Source organism: Myotis yumanensis, unplaced genomic scaffold, assembly GCF_028538775.1.
Source record: "Myotis yumanensis isolate MYYU_CA2020_CCGP unplaced genomic scaffold, mMyoYum1.0.hap1 SCAF_16, whole genome shotgun sequence".
Taxonomy (NCBI): domain Eukaryota; kingdom Metazoa; phylum Chordata; class Mammalia; order Chiroptera; family Vespertilionidae; genus Myotis; species Myotis yumanensis.
The window spans coordinates 51,992,534-52,013,416 of NW_027223767.1; the positions used below are offsets into that span (position 1 = coordinate 51,992,534).

A 20,883-nucleotide genomic window follows, 5' to 3' on the forward strand; every position below is an offset into this window, starting at 1 on the left:
TGCCCGCTGGGCTGGGAGCAGCACCGTGGGGCAGGGAGGGGTCTGGGAGCAGCACCGTGGGGCAGGGAGGAGGCAGGGAGAGGGGCCTGGGAAGAGGGGCGGGGGCGCAGGGAGCCGGGGGACCGACAGCAGTGCTCACAGCTCGCTCACAGCTCACACGCAGCACGCAGACGCCCCGTGCACCGGCTGCTGAGATGCGCACGCGGGCCCATCAGCAATCGGACGCCTTCCTCCCCTGGGAAAAGGGCAAAAGCTCATCTCTGAGCAAATCCCCTCAGGACCAACCGCTCGTTCCCCCAGGACGCTCAGAAGCCGCCTCCACCCACCTCCTCACCAAAGAGCAGGTCACAGCTGAGGGCTGGGGGCCGGGGCCTGGAGAGCGGCCTGCCGAGTCCACGGAGCCGCGGGGGTCCCAGGAGCACCTCCAGAATGTGGGGATGCCCCGGACTGTGGGGACCCCTAAACTGTGGGGACCCCCTGGACTGTGGGGATGCCCTGGACTGTGGGGTCCCCCTGGACTGTGGGGACGCCCGCCTGGCACCTGCGTGCCGTGACCACTGGGAAATCACCGCACCCTGAGGAACGCCACGCAGGGCTCCCGTCTCGGGAGGAGGCCGGGCCGGGCCCTGGGCTTTCCCCTCCTCGTCCAGAAAAGGGGCACCGGCTGTGCAGGACGCTCCCCCGGGGGGTCAGCCCACCGCCCGGCCACAATGCACGGTCCTTCAGCCCTGGGCGAGCTCCTCACCCTCCGAGGGCCTCGCCTTACTCATCTGCAAAGTGGGGGGATGCCCGTACCTTCCGCTCGGCGCCCTTGTGAGGACCAAACGGATGAGGCCTCAGCACGACACTTGGGCGGTCCTCGGGGCGACCTCACCCGCCGGGCGGGGAGGGTGGGCGACCAGAGCGACTCCTGCCCAGTGAGCAGTGCTGTGCGCTCCGGGCCGGGAGCCCTTTCCCAGGCCGTACTGACGGCAGCCTTTGTCCGGGTGCGGGCGGGAAGCCAGGCTGCTCGTGGGGCACCCCTGCCTGGCCTCCAGCGCCCAGGGCCCCGCCCTGTCTTTGGGGAAAGAGGTGGGCGGCAGAGATGGGTGTGGATGTGCCGAGAGGCTCAGGGTCAGGCCCTCCCTCTCCCCGCCTGGCAACACCGCCCCTTTCTCTCCGCTGACAACTCTCAACCGGGTCATGGGGCGGCCTCGGTCAGCTCTCTCCCAGCCTCTCGGCAAAGGTGCTCTCGGCCCGGCCTCTGCCTCTGGGACTCCGCCTCGGGTGCCGACCAGGAACCATGGAAACCGAACCTTGGACGGGGCCCAGTAGGGCCCGGTGGCTGACGACACCTCGGAGGGTGACACGCGTCCCCTCCAGGCCCGGGCACTTCCCGAAGACGGGTTGAAGCAGAGGCGGCCGCGTCCCCTTCCCGAGTCCCACTGCCCACCCCCCTCCCCCCACCCCAGAGCCGGGGGAGCCAGGAGGCGCCTAACCTTTAATTACAGCCCCTTAACCAGTGATCGGCCGAGGTGGCTACAGGCTGCCTCCGGGGGAAGAAAGCCCTCTTTCTCCATTATATCGCGTAGCGGCATAACCAGAATCCGGGATCTCTTCTGGGCCATTAAAGGTTTAGTGTTTAATTCATAGCGGCTTTCACTGGCCGGGTGTCCAGGCACAATGTCAACATTTTTAATTAAATGAAATTTCTTTTTATCACAAAGACATATACATATTTTAAAAGCCACATCTGAACCAGTTCACAGCCTCCGTGAGGTGCGGCCTGGGGAGGCGTCACTGGGGGAGGGGACCAGGGAGGAGGGCGGGTCTGGAGCGGTGTGGCCGCTCATGGGAGGCGCCCAGCAGTGTGTTGAGCACCTACTATGCGCCAGCCCCCGTCCCAGGTGGTTACACACGCATGCACCTTCGATGACCCCAAGGACGTCAGGCAGGGTGGGACTCCCGCGGCAAAGCCCAGACAGGAGCCCCGCAGGCCACAGGGGCGTGGGTGGGAGCTCACCTGTGGGCTGATTCCCAGGCCCACGCTCTGTCCCCTCCGCACGCAGCCCCCCGAGGGCTTGCGGAGGAGCCTGCTCCCCACCGTTTCCCGTCATCGGTGACTAAAGGGGGTGTCCTGGGCGCCAGGACCGGTCGGGGGGGAGGGGCCCGGGAGTCAGGTTCTCTGCTGGGGCCTCACCCAGCCCTGCTGTCACCCCAGGTGGGGCTTGGATGAGGCCTGTGTCCCCAGGGCTCTGTGCTCCCAGCAGGGACCGTCAGCCGGGCCAGAGGGCCGCCGGCCTTTCCTGAGGGCCCACTGCGGGCTCTGCCGACTCCCTGCCCCTCCTGCTGCCTGCCTGACCCTCCCCTCCGTAGCCGCTCCCCTGAAACTGGACCTCTGACCAGGACGGGTTCTGCCCGAGCCCACACCCTCCCAGCCCATCTGGTCCCGGTCCTGACCCAGGAGAGGAAGCGGGCAGCCGGGTGACAGTGTGGTCACCTGTGCACGCAGGTTGGGGACAGGGCGAGAGGGGGACGCAGCAGCCCAAGAGGGGCGTCCGGGGGGACGGCGCCCAGACCCGGGGTGAGGCCCCGCCCCGCCAGTGGCCCAACACCTGACATTGTGAGTGACACGTGGGCACTCCAACATCTGTCCTGAGAGCCGTGCAAACCTCACGGGGCACGGCCACGCCCCTGGCTCCCACCAGGGCGCTGTCCCCAGCTGCACGCGGGGCAGGGCGTGTTCCTGTGGCCCCGGGTGGAGTGAGAGGCGGCCGGAAGCTGAGGCTGGCAGAGCCGCGGCTTCTAATGGGCACTTCGTCTCCCCGGGCGGTGCGTCTCGCGGGGAAGGCGGGAAGACGCTGAGTCAGCATCTGCAGGGCGGCCGGCGGGCCCAGCAGCCAGCCGGCCTGGCCTCGGGGCCCCAGGGCACTGGAGGCTCGGGGGCGGACTCGCTGGATGTCTCCCTCCCTCCTCAGCCTCCCCCAGAGAACCCTGGGATAGGAAGCCCCTGCCCGGCACCCCAGGTCGGGGGGCAGCAGAGCAGCTGGGGCTGACACAGAGTCCAAACCAAGCCCCCGACGTTCATCTCTGCTTCAGGCCAGGGTGCCCGCACCCTCCGCCTGCCAGCGCCAGGGACGGGCTTGGCTGCCATCCCAGCAACCAGGGGGGCTGAGGTCCTGACACCCAGCAAATCCCGGACACTGTCCTCTAAGAACGTGGGGAGCAGTTTCCAATGCCGTGACCTTCCATGGTCCAGAGAAGGGGGCTGGCTGACGGACCCACACCTGCGGTCCCAGCCCGGGGACCCCTCCCCAGCCCCCTCCGCCCGGGGGGGGGGTCAGAGACTGTGGGCTCGGCTCCTTGCTGCGCGGAGGCGAGCGCTGCCCCCGGGGCCTCCATTCCCATAAACCGACCCCTCGTGTCTCATGTGAGTCCACTTTAATTCCAAAGCTAAATAACGCGGAGGAGATATTAGACTGAAACACACACACCCCGGCACAGCGAGCGTGCTGGCCGGCCACCGCTCCCCGCGCAAGGCCGCCGTGCGGATGGCACCGCGCCACTCCCTAAAAGCCTGAGTGTCACCAGATCAATAATTCATTTACTCTAATGAGATCAGTACTTGGAGAACTAATTGCAAACCTGCTCCAGTTGCCCCGACCCGTCCCAGCCCTAATGCTAATCGCAGGGCGAGGCTGGGGGCGGGGGGGTCTCGGGTGGAAGGCACCTGCTTCACCTCCCCCTTCCTTCTGAGAAAGAGACAGAGGCCTAGGGGGTGGGAGAAGGCAGGGGAGCCCACGCACTTCGCTCCGTCGTCCAGCCGCCGCGAGGAAGTGGGGCGCCCCCGACGCCACCCGTGAGCCCCCTGCCACTGCGGGGGCGAGGGGGGGGGGGGGTCGCAGGGAAACCGAGAGGCAGGCTTGCGCTGTTGTGAACACTGGGCGCCCAGAAGGCCTGTCCTCGGGCCTCTGAAGACCTTCTCTGAGTGCGAGTCTGAATCAGCACTGGCACCCGGTTACCCCGCACCTGACCAGGCTGACCGGCACACAGCCCACCTGCCGGGAAGGAGGGAGCCGCCACTCCAGGCCACGTCCAAAGACGCGCCCCTGCAAGCGCAGCCCCCAGCCACCGTGCCCCCAGCCCCCGTGTCCCCAGCCCCTGTGCCCCCAGCCCCCATGTTCCCAGCCCCCGTGTCCCCAGCCCCTGTGCCCCCAGCCCCCGTGTCCCCAGCCCCCGTGTCCCCAGCCCCCATGCTCCCAGCCCCCGTGTCCCCAGCCCCTGTGCCCCCAGCCCCCGTGTCCCCAGCCCCCGTGTCCCCAGCCCCCATGCTCCCAGCCCCCATGCCCCCAGCCCCCGTGTCCCCAGCCCCCGTGTCCCCAGCCCCCGTGCCCCCAGCCCCCGTGTCCCCAGCCCCCGTGTCCCCAGCCCCCATGTCCCCAGCCCCCATGCCCCCAGCCCCCGTGCCCCCAGCCCCCGTGCCCCCAGCGCTGAACTTGGGTGACCACTCTCTCTAGGGGCTGCAGTTGGCTTTGCATTCCAACCCACAAGTCACTGCTCGAAACCGGAAACGTCACAGTCCTCCCTCCCTCGTCAGCTCGCCCATCAGGTCAGGCTGTGCAGGCGGAGCAGGGCCCGTGCGGTGCGAAGGCCGCTTCCTGAGCAGCCTCTCCCAGAACACTGCCCGGCGCCCGGAGGGCCGAATGGCACGGCCCTGCACCCCGGCGCCCGTCCCGAGCGGAGTCTGCCCCACAGGACCTGTGTGGTGAGCTGTTCTGTGTGGTGAACTGCTCTGTGTGGGGAGCTGCTCTGTGTGGTGAGATGTTCCGGGTGGCCTCCCCCCTCCCGCCCCCCCCCCCCCCCGGGGCCAGGCCGCTGCCCGGAACAGAGGCTAATGGGAAAGGTCACGGCGGATGGAGGGTCATGGCCTGGAAAGAGCCTCCTGTGTTTCTGAGAAGCAGACACGTTGCAGGTCAGTCCCATCTGGCAGGCGATGTGACACAAGAGGTGGGGGTGGGGGTGGGGGGAGGACTTTTAGGGCCCAGGAGAGAGGCTGCTGGGCAACCTGGAAGGGAAGCGCGTGCAGCGGACTCAGGAGGAGCTGGAGGGGGCAGAGCAGGGAGGCGTGAGCATGCAGACACGGGTCCATGTGCTGAGCGGGTGGCGTGTGCTCCCTACGGACACGGCTCCTGAGAGCCGAGGAGAAGTGGGACCCAGGCCCTGCGCTGAGCTGGGTGATCTGACCACGGGCCCGGTGCCCCTGGCAGGTACATGAGTGGCACCGCCCAGTGGTGTGGACGCCCTGGCAGTGGACGTTCAGAGGAGCCCAGAGCCACGGCTCCGCACCCGTCAGTCTGAGCCGCCGGGCCCTGCTCACGCCGCCAGCTCTGCCCGTGCAGCCGCCCACACCGGAGCCAAGGGGCAGCAGGGCCGGGCCTAAGTGGTCACCAGCTTAGGGGACAGACCTTCCGGGCTGGGCAGCGCTGGGCCTCCCACAGCGCTTCGGCCAAAGAGCTCATGAGCGGAGGAGGCTGCCCGCCGAGCGAGCGGCTGAGGTGGTGGCAGGAGCCAGGGGTTCCCCGACCTCAGGTCTGGCTGCGTGGGAGGGGCAGAGGCTGAGACCGTCCAGCAGGCGAGATAGCGTCACCCTCCCTGGACCGCCAGCGCCCGGGGGCGGGGGTGGGGGGCAGTCCACTCTGAGAAGCTGACCAGCCTGAGAGCAGAGTCAGGTGAGGCCTCTGGATGGAGCTGCCGAGCAGGGACCGGCCGGCACGCGGGCTGCAGGCCGAGCAGGCACTCGTGGGCGGTCCTGGCCGAGAGGCTTGGTCCCAGCGCACGGGGACTGCGGCGCGGTCAGCCGGAGCCGGCCAGCGGCCCTGTGCCCTCCCGGGGGACAGGTGGCCAGCGGGGAGGCCGGCGCACAGGGAAAGCCAGGGCGGGGAGAGGGTTTCTGGTTCGCATCACAGGTTCGTTCTCAGGGTAAATCTCGGCTGTTCCCCTATCCCGAGGTTCCCTGTTCCTGGCGCGGAGCCGCCATGACCGCACCCGCAGACTGCCTCCGCCCCCCCGCCCCCCCCCCCCCCCGCCCCGGCCCAGGGACACGGCCTCCTGGGTCCCCTGCCGTGCGGCTCACAGGATGAACGAGTGAGTTTCTCAGAGTCCCACCTCGGCCCCGCCCTAAGGGAGGAGCCATGAACCGCACCGGGAGTCGGGTAGGACCCTAAGTTGGGTCGGCACTCCGTCCGCTCACAGGGGAGGACCCCTCGATCACTGTCGCATCCCAGAGCGATGACGTGCCCACTGGGCCACGGGAGAGGCCAGGCCCGCCCCGCTACAGCCGAATCGGTGCTCCCAAGGGACAGACAGCACCCGCGTGCCTCCTCCTCCTGTCCTTTCAGGGGTCCTGGCTGCTGGGCCCGTGTGACAGCGGCTGCACCGAGGATTCGGCAGGTAAGGCCAGCACAGGTGAGGCATCAGCGGCCGCGCCCCGAGAACGGGCCGTGCCCTTGGCCTCTCCGGGTGGCTGCCACTCCGCTGAGCGGGCTCGGGCCTGAGCCCCGGGAGGGTGCCCTGCCAGGACTGAGGAGGCCCTCGCGGGCTGTCCCTGGGGGCTTCCTCCCCGGGACCCGCGGCTTAGGGAGGCGGGCAGCTCTGCAGACACCCGGGGCTGGAGCGGGGACCGCAGCCACGCGGGCTTTTCCGTGACTTCCTCTCTGTGCCTCTCCCCTGGCTCAGCACCTGGACGGGGGCCAGCACGTTCCGGGGCAATCCGCGGGAACGGGGATTTTATAGGCACTTTGTAAATTCCGAGCTCTTCAAATTTATGTCATTTGTTCAGGGCGCTGAAAGGCACGCAGGCGGCTTTCTGCTGACGCGGCGCCCTCTCTGCCCGGTCGGCGTTACCTGTTCGCGCGGGCCCTGCGCCTGGCGGAGATCCCGCCCGCCCCGCGGCAGCTGCGGAGAGGATGCAGGAGGCAGGGGCCGCTCTGAGCCTTGGTGAGCCCCCACTTCTCTCCAGGCTGCGCAGGGAGGCCCATGGGGGGCAGAGCACAGAGGCCAATGCCGCCCCCCCCCCCACCCTACCGAACCAAAGCCCCAGGGCCTAAGATATTCCTCACTGTCCCCGCACCTAGAATGGCGCCGGCACAGAGCAGAACCCCGTATAGTGGGTGGATGCACCCACGCACGCTGCGGTGGGGTGCAAGGTGCTCCCCACACAATGTGTCCACGGCCCAACCCCAGAACCTGTACAGGGGACCCCATTGGGAGAAAGAGGCTTTGCAGATGCAATGAAATTAGGGACCTTGAGATGAGACCCCCCTAGGTCTAGGCCGGGCCCTCCACCCAATGACGTGTGTCCTGACGGGTGGGGAGGATGTAAGAGACGCTGAGAAGAAGGCCGAGTGAAGACAGACACAGGCGGAGACTGGAGAGACGGAGCCACAAACCCCGGAGCGCCCGGGGCCCCAGAACCTGGAAGAGGCAGGGAGGATCCCCACACACACAGACCTGGGTGGGGGCGCGGCCCTGCCCACACTTGCTCCCCGACTTCTGGTCCCAGAGCTGGGGGAGATTCCGTGTCAGCCGCCTCGTTGGTGACAACCTGTTACAGCGGCCACAGGAAGCTCATACGCACTGTCTGGCCTGGAGCCGAATCCTGGCCGGGCTCCTTCTCCATGTTCCTTCCCCAGCTCGCCCGCCGGTCCTGGGTCCTACTCCCCCGGCCTCAGCGGATCCGGGTGGGCCCCGCGTACGGTTTGGGCCCGGTTGTCACCGCTGCCCTAGGGACCCTGCACAACAATTAAAAACAGAGGCGAGCCAAAACCAGTTTGGCTCAGTGGATAGAGCGTCGGCCTGCGGACTGAGGGGTCCCAGGTTCGATTCCGGTCAAGGGCATGTACCTGGGTTGCGGGCACATCCCCAGTGGGAGGTGTGCAGGAGGCAGCTGGTCGATGTTTCTCTCTCATCGATGTTTCTAACTCTCTATCTCTCTCCCTTCCTCTCTGTAAAAAATCAATAAAATATATATATTTAAAAAAAAAACAAAAAAAAAACAGAGGCGAGCCCGGCCGGCGTGGCTCAGTGGTTGAGCAGCAACCTGTGAACCAGGAGGTCACGGTTTGATTCCCGGTCAGGGCACAGGCCCGGGTTGTGGGCTCACCGATCCCCAGTCGGAGGCGTGCAGAAGGCAGCCGATCCATGATTCTCTCTCATCATCAGTGTTTCTCTCTCCCTCCCTCTCCCTTCCTCTCTGAAGTCAATAAAAATATATTCAAACAAACAAAAAACAGTGGCGAACCCGTCCAGAAAGCAGCCGTGCGCGAAGGACCACGAGCAGAGCAACAATTCCAGCAACAAAACCACGGCCGTCGCCTGCAGGGACCCTCCCGGCCACGCTGGCCGCCCGGGGAGTGTAAGGTCTTTTCATTGAGCGGTGGTTCCCCCCCCCCCCGCCCCACACACACACAGTCCGGATCCCGCACCCTCTGAGGCCTCGAGGCCTCGGGCCGGGTTGGGCCACTGGGGCTCACTCTGCTCCGTGAGCTGTAAACACAGATACAGCGTCGCACTTTAGTTTAATATTTAATACGGCCGGTTAATCGCCTCCCGGCTCATACATAACCATCAGCGAGGGCCTGCCTGGGCTGGCGGGAGCCGCCTCATGACTAATTTAAAGGCCAGAAGAGATTCCCACACCCAGCTCCCCGCAACGCCGCCCATCACCCCACAGCCCCGTCTCTGTGGTCGGCACAGCGGGGCGGGGTGTGCCTCAGAGCGGACGGCTGCCCTGGGCCTTCTCGCCCCAGCACACGGCCTGGCGCGGCGGGGAGCTGGCAGGCTGCCCGTGCGGGGCCTCGGACAGCCCCTGGTCAGGGGGCAGACTCGGTCCTGAGGGTCTTGCCTGGGGAGGGGCTGGCGGGGGTGGCGGGGGTGGGTGGTGGCGGGAACGGCGCTGCCTGCAGGGCACAGCGGGCAGCCGCAGGGACACACCTGTTTCCGGGCTCAGAGACACCGTGTGCAAATCGGAAGTCCTGGCACCGTCCGCGTGCAGCCTGCGGGCCCTGCCACCCCGGGCAGGACTCTGCAGACGACGCTGCCCCAGACTCAGGTGCGGTGAGCCATGCCGGCTCCGGGGGTTCTGCCCAAGCCGGGCTGACCCAGCACCCTCCTGCCCTCAGCGCGCTTCAGGGAGACGGGGGGTGGGGGGGGTGGGAGGGGGGGAAGAGCGTTCTGGGCAGAACCGCCGAGGCCCAGCAGCACCCCTGGCCTTTCTGTGGAACCCACTGTCCCCGCCTCCTTCCTTTCGGGGGGACAGCGAGGGGCCGCTCTTCCCCACACGCAGTTCTGACCCTGACCCACAGGATAGCCCCCCCGCCCCCCCCCCCCCGTCACCCTTAAGCTGCCCCCGCTCTTGACCTCGGGTTCGGAGCTTCCCCAGAAGCGGCGTATTTTATCTTTATGTGTCAGGGTTTCTATAAAAAGGGGATAGTTCAGCTCTAAACGTAATGAGTTGGAAGAACAGCTCTCTGGGGGCTTTCTCCCGCGGACGCAGCGCCAATAACATTGATTGCTAACGTAACTAATAACACGGGGCCGGGCGGCCGGGGAGGCTCGGCCCCGCCTCCTCGCACAGGTGCCCCCGCAGGTGAGGTCCGGGGGCAGCGCAGCCAGAGCGGGCGGGGCAGCACACGCCCCTGGGTGCCCCTGGGTGCCCCTGGGTGCCCGCGGGGGCCAGGCCCTCCTCGGGCCCTGGAGGTCAGGTGGCGGGGGGTGGGGGGCGGGGGGGGCGGCGAGCCTCGGTTTCCTCCCCGGGAAGACGGAGGTTTGTGACTCGAGCTGCGCCAGCATCGCAGGACTCCAGTGGGGACGCGGGGACGTGGCCCACGGCCGTCTCAGCCCCGGCCGGGCACACGGGAAGCGGTTCAGTTGCCACGGTCACTACAAAGCTCACGGTGGCCTCGGTCCTGGGAGGGACTCGGGCGGAGCAGTTCGAAGGTGGGATCTGGGACGGACGCACGTGCCCCCCGCTATGGGCCGGGAGGCCAGGCCGAGGGACAGCAGGGACGTTGGGGGAAGGTGACCCACATCGGAGAAGCTCTGGTGGCGACAAGGTGGACGGATGGCGTCGACGCCCAGGGCTTCCTCTCTGAGCTTGCAGACCGGTGGGCGGAGAGGCTCCCCAATGTGCCCCCCATACCCTCTCCTCCCAGGGACCCCGGGGCTTGGAGAGGAATCTGCTGGGGCCAGGCAGCTCCTCAGCGGGGCGTCAGACCCCCCGCCCCCAGCGGTCTAGAAGGCTGTGCTCGCCCAGGCCCTCCCCCTGCTCCCCACCCCTCCTGGCCGTGCCCCCTGAGGGACCAGCAGTTACGGGTGCAGTGCTGAGGGCTGAGGAGGGCAGGGCCACGGTACACGGCGCCTGTGGTCAAGGACGAGAGCTGCTGAGCTGGCCACTCAAGTCTCAGTGAACAGAGACTCCCGGGGCCTTGCTTTGGCGTCCCGCCCCTCCCCCACCGCCCTGCGAAGAGGCCCCAGAGAGCCTGCTGGGCGGGAACATGTGAAGGAGGCCTCAGAAGCCACTTCCTTTTTTCGAGGCCGCTATGGTTAACGCCTTACGTTTATTCGACGTTCCCCAGCCTTTCAAAGCCACACGAAGTCTTTGCCTCATTTGATCCTCCCGACAGCCCCGCATCCCCATTTTAACAGGTGAGAAAACTGAGGTCAGCAGGCCAGCTCCCAGCATCTCCATTTAACAGGTGAGGAACCTGAGAACTGGGGGAGGTCGAGGCTCGCCCAAGGTCACACGGGGGTCAGCAGGAACTGTCCCGGGCTCTTGTCTGCTGCTCACCGCAAGTCCCTCTGTGGGTAACCTGCTGCTTTGGGGGACGGCAACGAGGCTGGACGGCCACCTGTCGCCATGGTGAGCGTCAGAGGCAGGAGACGAGGCCACGGCGAGGGCTGCGGGGTCCGTCCCGGGAGGGCCTCACCCAGGGCTGTTCCAGGATGGAGAAAGGAGACAGGGCTGACGGGAGCCCTCGGCCGGCCCAGGGTGGTCCTCGCTCAGAGGCAATGTCATGGTCGCACACGCAGCCACTCATCCCGCGACCAGGACAGGCCAACACCCAGAGTGCGGGCTACGAGGCGGCCCCATGGGGTTAGAAAAGCAAAGCAGTGAGAGAGACCCAACCAAAGACCTCGTATGCAAACATGCATGACCCACAGACACCGGCTACAGGGCGGGAAGGTCTGGGGCAGGGAGTGGGCGGGCTGGAAGGGATCCATGGGGAATAAGGGGGACATATGCAATGAAGATGTTTTAAACATAAATTTAAAAAGGAAAGAAAAGGAAAGCAAACAACCAGCTCGCTAGTCTCAGCAAGTCGCCGCTTTTCCTTAACGGCTTCTCCACGCTGGGCGCCCCCCCCAACCCCTCCCCGCACCCTCTTGCACCACCCCCCCCCCCCGGCAGAAGGGAGGCCGGAGGGCAGCTAGCAGGTCAGATCAGGCACACCTACCCCCCCCCCCGCTAACCCCGCACTTCACTCTGGAGACACCTTCTTCTCCGAAACAGAGGAGCTACGGGGTGCAGAGAACAACGCACCAGCACCACGGACAGCGGCGGGGGGGGGGGGGGTGCCTGGCCACCCGAGGCCTCCTCGCTCCTGGCTGGGGCTGGGGCCGTGGCCTCAGCTCATCTCTGTCCTGCGCCTGGAAGCACCTGCACGCCTTTCTCACCTGGAACCAGCAGCCAGAGCTCTGGGCGGTCCTGTCCCGCTGACCTGCCTTCGTCAACCTGAAACCTGACTGATAGCCACCTGTTTTCACTCCTCTCCGCGCCGACCCTCCACCCGCCTGGGTAACTCCCCTAAAGTTCTGTCCGTGACGAGGAAGAGGGTCGCCCTGGAGGCGGGTGGGGCTGAGGCTGGTGATGGGAGAGGCCAGGCCCCGACGCAGCCTGACTTTCTACCGCGGAAACGAGGAGCACCGCTGCTCCCCGAGCCGCTCGCCTTCCCGCCGCACGCGGGCCTGGTCGGAGGCTCCGTGCACGAGAGCGCGGCCACCCCGCGACGGGCTCGGATGAGGGGGTCTCCTCGGAGGCCACGGTTTTATCTGGCACCGGCGGCCGGGGCCCGGAGACTCGCAGCGTGCAGCTGATTCTGCTGCGTGTGCACGGTCCACCCGCCACGCTGGAAGCGCCTGTGGAGGCCGTCCCGCCTGCCCACGGCACATGTTCCAGGTCCTGGCAACTGGGGCGCGTTAAGGAGACACGGCTGCCGGGACAGATTTCCTAAATCGAGATTCGTTCTGTGGGGAGAGCAAGAGGGGACACGAGTGTGTACCGGGCCAGGGGAGGTGGGAGGGCTGCCTGCGGCCACGGCCTCTCTGTGCATTTTGGGTGGGAACCAGTTCCTTTCTGGCAAGTGGCTTCCAGCTCAGAAAACCGGGGGCGGGGGGGGGAGGCCATGGGGAGTCTGGGAGGAGACTGCCTGACTCTGAGCTGAAGACACGGGTCTAAGCATACAGGAGGCGCCGAGTAAAGGACCCAGAGGTGTTGGTTTACGTGTGTTTCCAACCATTCTTGCCGCGTCACACTCAGTGTCCTGCCCTGCCCCCCCCCACCTCCCCACCGCACACCATGCCGGAGGGAGGGGAGCCGTGGGCCGAGAGCTGCTCCGGGCCCGGCTTAGGGGTGAGCTGGCGCGTCTGTGCCCGGCCAAGAGCCGTGGAGTGTGTGCGGACAGCCAGCGTGTCTGTGCTGGTCGGGCGACAGCCCTTTACCAGACGCTGGGGAGTGCGGGGTGCAGGGCATGGGCGGGAGTGTCCGTCCGTCTGTCCATCCATCTCAGCGGTGGAACCGAGCAGCTCTCTGTACACAGTCCCGAGTCCCGAGGCGTCACGTAACGAACAAGCCCATGGCGTTCCCCAGAAGGGCCATCTCCATTTCCCTGCGTTTCAGTTACAGCTTGGGGGGAGGGGGTGCTGGGGGCAGGAGCGGGGCGTTGGGAAGGGGCGGGCGGAGGGCGGAGGCAGAGCGAGCGAGGTGAATTAGAGAGACCTTTGTCGCATTTACTATCAGTTCATTCCGCAGACCGCTGACGCACCCAGACCCGCAGCGGGATGTACAGGCTCCCCGGGCGCAGACTCAAACAGAAAACACAAAGGAACTTTTCCAAACGACCTGCCGTCAGCCAGATACTGTAAACAACTCTAACCCCCAAAAAAAGGTTACCTCTGTCCCCCCCGCCACGCACACACGCATACACACATGCACGCACGCACACACATAACTCACGCACACACGCATACACACACATACCTGCATGCACACACACATGCACGCACACACACGCATACCTGCATGCACACACACGCGCACACATGCACGCACGCACACACACATGCACGCACACATACCTGCATGCACACACGCATGCACGCACACACACACGCACACATGCACGCACACACCTGCATGCACACACATACCTGCACGCACGCACACACACATGCACACACACGCATACCTGCATGCACACACACACGCACGCACACATGCACGCCCTGAGGTCTGGCACCGTGTCCTGGGCCGGTGCACACACACCCGTCTGCAGGAGACCCCGTCCCCCTCGTCCACGCTGCTGTCTCTCACCCATTTCTCCTGGGGCCCCACTCATTCCTCAGACACTGACCGAGCCCCTGTGCTGGGGGCAGGTGCAAGCCCCACGCGGCCTCGCCTGGCAGGAGGCACGGGTCTGGCTGTTGTCCATCGGTCACCCACCCTCCCCGGCGGTCAAGGCTCCCGGCCTCTGACCTCACGCACACGCCTCCAGGGCCCGTGGCCCTCGGGAAATCAATCCACGCCTCCGCTGTGCGGCCCCACGCGCCCGAAGGCCACACCGAGCCCTGTGCTCAGACCCGCCACCGCTGGGCGCCGGACCTGGTGGGGGTGGGGCAGGAGGGGAGGGGGGAGTCCACGCCGGCCGGGACCCATCAGCCACTCGGGGAGCGTCTGGGACAGAGTTGAGGGCCTTTTCTTTGATATGTGTTAACCCACTTTCCCTGTTGGCACTGGGAGCAGGAGGGACCTCGGCCAAGGCTATTCATGGGCCAGGGCCTCCCTGGGGAGGCCAGTGAGCTGGCACGTACAGAGCAGGTGCCAAGCCCAGTAAAGGCTGCTAAGTCCGCCGGCATATAAGCAGCGCCGCAGCGGACGGCGGGCGGAGGGCGGAGGCGGGCCTGGGAGCTGAGCACAACCCGCCTGGTCTCCGCCCGCCCCGGCACTTGAGCCCTTTGCCACGTGCTGGAGCCGGGCCTGCTGCCCCTGCGAGGCCCTGAGGTCACGCGGGTCCAGCCCAGGGCAGGCCTGTGGGAGACCCCGCAGCAGCGGGCAGGGACTCGTCAGGATGGCACGTGGTATACAGGGCGCCCGTGAACAGAGCTCAGTAAAAAGGCAGGGAGGGAATTGCGGGCAGCCCGAGGGTAATCAAAACTATGTATCTCCTTGAGTCCCCTGCTGGCTGATCAGCCTATTAATTATCCATTATACACTCGCTGGTTGGCATTTTGTGACGGGTCCAGGAAGGAAGGGGGGCAAGGTGGGCCTGCCTCGTTCCCAGCGGGGCCCCCCAGCCCTCCAGGCCACACCCCCCCACCCCACCCCGAGCCCTCCAGGTCACACCCCCCCACCCCCTGCCCTCCAGGCCACATTCCCGCCCAGCCCAGCCTCCGAGGGGCCGGGATCTGAGAGCCAGCGCACGCGCGGAGAGAAGATGCGGCCAAGGCACTCACCTGTCTGCAGGCGGCTCCCGGGACGGGCCCAGCCGAGGCCACAGACCCTCGGGGGAAACGCGGCAGCTCCTCCCCTGACGGATCAGACTCCACGCCGCGCTGTGGGGAGAAAACACAAGAACAGAACCGTTTCGATCTCCGACTGCCTGGAGACCATCACACACCCTCTCCCGTGCTCCCGATGAAAAATGTCCTAGGACGGCCCTGGCCGGTGTGGCTCAGGGGACAGAGCGTCGGCCTGCGGACTGAAGGGTCCCGGGTTCGATTCCCGGTCGGGGCACAGGCCCGGGTTGCAGGCTCGATCCCCAGGAGGGGTGTGCAGGAGGCAGCCGGTCCATGACTCTCTCCCATCATTGGTGTTTCTCGCTCGCTCCCTCCCCCTTCCTCTCTGAGATCAATAAAAATCAGTCCCAGGATGGAGCCAGGGGGACGGCGTCTGCAAACACGGCCACCGAGGAAGCGGGAGGCGGCCTGCTCACCGCCTGGGCACAGAGGCCCCAGCCCCGCCGCTCCTGTGGGGGCCTCACCACAGCGACGCCGGGCCACCAGGCCGATGGGGGACGCCCGCGTCACGGTCCCAGCGCCCCCCCTTCACTCGCGTAGACGCAGCCTGGGTGGGGGTCGTGCTCAGCGTCGCCCTGGCTCTCGGGAGCCTCGGCGGGGGGCCGTGTGCCCAGCGCTGGCCCTGGTCTCACACGGTGGCACCTGCGGAGTCACAAGCGAGTAAAAGCCGCCTGATCCGGCCCCCGGTCACTCCTCGGGGGAAAGGGACCGCTCTGGGGTCCACAACGACCTTTCAACCAATGAGAACAGCCTGCGTCCCCCGGAGGTCTCGGGGCCCGGCTCGCGTGATGAGCGAGATGCACGGTGTGTCCATGGAGACGCTGAAAAGCCACGCGGAGGGGACCCTGTAAATTGGGGCTCGCAGAGGAGGCGGGAGGCGTCTCCGAGCCAGCCCTGGGGAACCTCAGGAACAGCCAGCCGGGAGGGAAGCAGTTCGCTCTGCACAGGGAGGTCTGCCGGCCGGGCGGGGGGCTGGGGGCTTGGGGGTGGGGGCGCATTTTACTCCGATTCGTCTCCTTTGCTAACGCGTGCCCTGCCGTTGGCGCCAGAATCTGCCAGGGCCGCCAGCACCCACCGCGCAGGCTAGGGGTCCGGGCTGAATTCTCCCGGTGAACATCGAAGAGGCTGCGGTGCCGACAGACAGGGGAGGGGGCAGAAGTGCCCGGAGCGGGAGGCGCAGGAGGAGAGGAAGGTCTTGGGGAGAGAGGGTGTCTGAGGGGGACGGCTTCTCCCGAGGACTGACCCCCCTCAGCGCACACGGCCCTCCCCCAGGACGCCGGCCCTCAGCGCCGCCGCTGAGCCCCTGCTGTCCGCTCACTGTCCCTGGTCCCCAGCTCCGGCTCCGGCTCCGGCTCCGGGGACTCTCCCTCCCCCACTGCCATGCAGGCGCCTCCTCTCTCCCCCAAACGCCACCTCCGACCTCCACGCCATCCCTCCCTGTGACCTGGAATTCTGCCCACCGGTCGCCCACCGGTTGCCCACTGGTCGCCCACTGATCTCCCCTGTCAGCCCTGGGGGCCCCCTGCAGCCTCCCCCCCTTTTCTGTTGCCTTCACCCCTGCGGTCTCCCCAGCCGGACGGGCGGTGTGACTCCCCACGTCCAACACACCTGGAAGGCGGAGTGACTCGGGCGGCGAAAGGAACACGCTTTGGTGAGCGCGTGATTCCTGGTGCTCCTGACACGGGCCCGGCGCTCCGACACCGGGAGGCGCGAGCCCTGCCGTGTTTCCTGACGCCCGGCTTGTTTGATGAGTGAAAAAAATAAGGGACAGGAAGAGAGGAAAACACCTGTGACGAACATCTGGGTTTCGCTGCTAACCATGGAAGCCAACTCCGGCCGGCAGGCGGGCGGGCGGGCGGAGGGGCACACGGGGGCCGAGGCGGGGGGGGGGCTGCCACACCCGCCCTTCCTGCCCGCGCCGCTCCGAGGGCCGCGCACCGCGCCCCGCGCCCCGCGCCGCGTCTGAGCGAGTCACACCCGCGAGGCGCCCTCGGGAGGCCAACTGGCATGAGGACGGCGTCTGGGCTGCGGCAGCTGGTTCCCCAAAAAGTCACTCGGAGGGAGGATGAAAGGCACCTGAGTGTCGGTGGTGTGCACACGTGCACACGGGAATGCAGGCATGGCTGCACACACATGCATGTACGCACACACACGTGCACACGGGAATGCAGGCATGGCTGCACACATGCATGCGCGCGCACACGTGCACAGCATAGTGGTGCACACAGGAATTCAGGTGTGTGTGTGTGTGTGTGTGTGTGTGTACTGAGTCATGCACACAGCACTGTGGTCATCTGCACATGTGTGTGCGTGTACATAGTCGCCCACACAGGAATTCAGGCATGTGCTTGTGGAAGTGTGTGCACACCTGTGCGTGCATTTGCACAGGAACAGCCCAATAAAAGTTCACCTGTTGCGGCTTATTTTTGCAGCGTCGCATTGCACCTCCTCAGGCCGTTAGCATGAGAGCACCCCTCTTAGCCAACCTGACCTCACCCTACCTCCTGGCGTGTAACCACTGAGCTCCTTGTTCCTGGGTGCCCAGCCCTCCGGCCAGGAGGCAGGGAGGGGCCGGCGCTGGGTGTGGACGGCCCCCTGGGCTGTGCAGGCCACGCACGACGGCCTCCCTCTGCCTCCGAGGCCGGGACTGAGCCCAGGGGGCAGCCTCCTTGCTCCGTCTCCAGGTCCCGGCTCGGGCAGCACCTTGGAACAGGCCGCGGAGAGAGGGCCTGTCCGCCCCCAGGGGTGCAGCCTGCAAACCCGAGCCGCGGGCGCCCGGCGCACCTGCCACCTGCCCTTAGGGGGACGGCAGCCCCGCTCCCTCCCCCGTGCGCGGCTCGGTCTCGGGCTCCTGCCGTATCAGCCGCTCCTCGTGTAACATTCATCACACGGGTTATTCACGGCCTGCGTGGGAGCGCCTGGCGGCTGGTGAATAACACATGAGCCTCTGCGCTCGGCGGAAGGCGCAGCGCCTCCCGTCAACCTCAGAGCGGCCTCCTCCTCCCGACCGCTGTGCGTCAGAGACACTTATTTGTGTTTTGTTGGGCACTTGTTGGTGTGTGTTTTTTCCTCCTCTCGGCCGGGGGATGCCGGTCAGAGGCGGTTCTCCTCTCTCTCTCTCTCTCTTTAATATATTGTTATTGATTTTCGAGAGGAAGGGAGAGGGAAAGAGACATAGAAACATCAATGACGAAAGACTCATTGATCCACTGCCTCCTGCATGCCCCCCGCTGGGGATGGAGCCTGCAACCCAGGCCTGTGCCCTGACTGGGAATCGAACCCTGGCCCTCCTGCTCATAGGTCGACGCTCAGCCCCTGAGCCACGCCGGCTGGGCGGGTGGGCGGTTCTTCTCTCTTCTGATTAAATGCAGGGCCTTCACCTGCTGAGCGAGGTGATGCGCAGCCGGAGGGAGAGGTGGGCGCCGAGAAGCCCTGAGAACTCGGCCTGGGCTGCGGGGAGCCCCCTGCCCATCCTGCTCCCCGGCCCCGAGGGACACTGTCCCCCACTCCGGCCCCTGCCCACCCGTGAACCGGGGCTTCGCTCGTGGAGAGAAAAGGGCGAACGTGACCGAGAGGGACCTGGGATGCTGACCTGGCTCCTGTGTGAGGGTGGCTGGGGTGGCGGCGTGGCGTCTAAACCCCAATGAGAGACGCAGAGAAAACACCCCAATCCATTTCTATAGGAAACGCTCAGCGTGGCCTCAGCAGACGCTGAAGAAGGAACCCCTGGTGTCCGATGGTGCTGGGCGGCCCGGGGGCCCCTTTGTAAGATGTTCTCCCATCATGGATGCTTCTCTCCCCCGCCCCCGCCCCCTGAAATCAATGAAGAAACAATCAAAGAATCCACCCGCGGCCCCTGTCCCAGGAAGGGCGCTGTGTTTTCCTCTCTTTCCTTCCAGAAATCACCAGAGGGGCCTGGAAGACCTCCATCCACGAAGCCGCAGCCGGCGGTGCCCGTGACTCACTGCGGCCCGTCCTGGCCGAGGCCCGCACTGTGGCTCGTAGTTCACTGAGACCCACACGCTGTCCTCCAGTCGCAGGGGCAGGGCTCTGTCCAGCTGGAGGCTGTGGGCGCGACCCCCCTCTCCCCCTCCAGCCCCCGGGGACCCAGGACACCGTGTCCCTCCTGCTTCTCCCCGGGACCGGGCTCAGGGTTGGCTGCACATCTCCCCCTAATATATTGGGGGGGCGCTATCCGAAAGGGTGGCCTCATGCTCCGCCCGCACAGGCTCCGGGCCCTGGTTTGCCGCTCCCTGGGAGTCTGGGTGGCCCTCCTCACGTGTCGGTTGCACATGAACGTCCACACGGCCTTCCCGTCTGCCCTCGGCCTCTGCTCCATCAGGACCTTTGCTTTCCTCCAGCCTCGGAGCCGTTCTCTCGATGTTCTTGATACAAACCTCTGTCCGCTGTGTGTGTGGCTACCATTTCCTCCATCTCAGCTGGACGGGCCGCCCAGAGGAAAGGGAGGCGCAGAGAGCACAGAAGGGAAGCGCGGCCACAGAGCGAGGAAGGAGCCAGTGCCGAGAGGGCGGGTCTGAAGAACACGGGACAGCGAGGCCTGGCCGCAGCCGCACGTGCGATGCGGGAAGGAGCGGGAGGGGCGAGACGGGCGGGGGAGGGGGAGGGAAATGGTCCTTCTCTGGCGACTCGACAAGAGAAAGCCCCGGAGAGTCCTCAGGAACTGTCAAACACGGGAGCGTTGGCGGATGTAGATTCATACCCCAGCAGTGGGGCCCCGAGGGCGGGCCAAGCACCTCGGACCCTCGCCAGGCGGGGACCGTCTCCCCTCCACCCGCTCGTGTCCCTTTCAGCCCTCGGGCTGGGCTGTCGCTGGCTCCCTGGCGGGTCCCAGGCACCTGGCACGGGCGGCGGTCACAGCCCGGCCTCGGGGACAGGCACTGCGGACGAGCCGCCCGCCACCCAGAGGTGTCCAGGGCTCGGCCGGAGACGGGGCGCACGTCCCGGTCCCACCCCTGATGTGTGTTTTATTTTGTCTGCGTCTCAGCATTTCCTTGACCCTCTGGGAGGCGTGAGTGATGTCCGAGCAGACACCACCCGGTTGGAGAGATGACACCCTGACTTCCTTCGCAGGAGGGTGAGGACGGGGGCGCAGGGGCCGCGTGGGGAGAGGGGCCGAGCCGCCGGCTCCATCACCCTGGGCCACTGTAGGCCCGTGTGCTCCCCCAGGACTCACGTGTCGGCCCAGGTCCTGGATGTGTCCTGGTTTCAGGCCCCAACTGCCTTCCGCGCCCCCCCCCCCCCCGTGACCCAGCTCCCCCTTATCTTCCGCCTGAGAATCAAATGCCCCTCAGGCCACCGGGGACCTGGGCAGGCAGCTCGGCGCCCCCACACGGGCCCCCGCTCCTTCCTCTCGGGGGAGCCGCCGCCTGGCCCCCCAGGCCCCGGCCTGTCACTCTGCCCGGCCTCTCTGAGTGCGGGTGGCAGCACCCCTCCCTCCCTCCCCCAAGACCAACCCCCTCCCCCTCCCGCCGCCCAGCCGGCTGCCGCGGACGCCTCCCAGCGAAGGACTTAATTGCGTGTCAGAATGAAATCTCTTCTGATGAAGAACAATTCGGCGACGGCTCCGACTAATCAAATTAACAAAGTCTTTTTTGATTTTCAATTATCTCCTTCGCGGACACTTCACCGAGGCTCCCGCGACGGCTCCGACAGCGGCGCATTCAAACGAGGGTCCCGCCGCTCCCACCCGGGACAGGGCCCCACACGCTGGGCTCCAGGAGCCCGAGGCGGGGCCGCTCTGCACGCACCTGGCCGCCGGGCGCCCTCCCTCGAGGCCGTGATGCCCGCGCTGGGGCCGCCGTCCGTGGAGGGAGGCAAGCTCCGCAGACGCTCAGATCCGAGCCCGGGGCCGCCTCGCCGAGGCCCCCCCCGTGCCCAGGGCCCGGGGCCTTCAGCCCACGGGGGACGGGCTCAGCCTCCCCGTCTGCGCCCCACCAATCACGCCCCAGAGCAGAGCAGCCGGACGCTTGTCGCAAACGGCAAAAACCAAGTCCCTTCTGAAGGGCACAGACCTGCCCGGGACTGGGTGGCAGC

General features: G+C 66.6%; 1 protein-coding gene across 1 annotated transcript in view; it reads right to left on the minus strand.

The window, feature by feature from the left end:
• RBFOX3 (RNA binding fox-1 homolog 3) overlaps positions 1-20,883 on the minus strand; it is a 114,734-nt gene that overhangs the window by 71,255 nt on the left and 22,596 nt on the right. Inside the window, exon 2 of the mRNA XM_070393506.1 lies at positions 14,767-14,865. The gene's annotated coding sequence lies outside the window, so the exon portion shown is untranslated. The remainder of the gene's footprint in view (positions 1-14,766; positions 14,866-20,883) is intronic.